Here is a 329-nt window from a genome sequence, read left to right on the forward strand (position 1 = left end):
AGACATATCCAGCATGGGAGACCCTGGGACCCCTCAGCATCTTTGGATGGTGATGACTCCATCCAAATGGATCAGGAGACAAGCTAGACCAGGCTGCAAGGACACAGCATCAACACTATGGGAGTAGAAGGACAGAGCAGTTTAGTTGGAGGTGACCAGACCCTCCACTGCAACCTCCAGAGCCTTCTCCACCTTGTTACCACTTTCTTGTCCCCATCCTTTTCTAGCTTGTTTTGCTGTGTAGCTAAGAAGCCTGATTTCGGAGACCAGCCCATTCCAAATTGAACCAAATACTTGGCCAAGGAGGAGCAGGGAGAACATCAGCAGGA

The sequence above is a fragment of the Chaetura pelagica genome, unplaced genomic scaffold (genome assembly GCF_000747805.2).
Source record: "Chaetura pelagica isolate M959 unplaced genomic scaffold, ChaPel_1.0 scaffold861, whole genome shotgun sequence".
Taxonomy (NCBI): Eukaryota; Metazoa; Chordata; class Aves; order Apodiformes; family Apodidae; genus Chaetura; species Chaetura pelagica.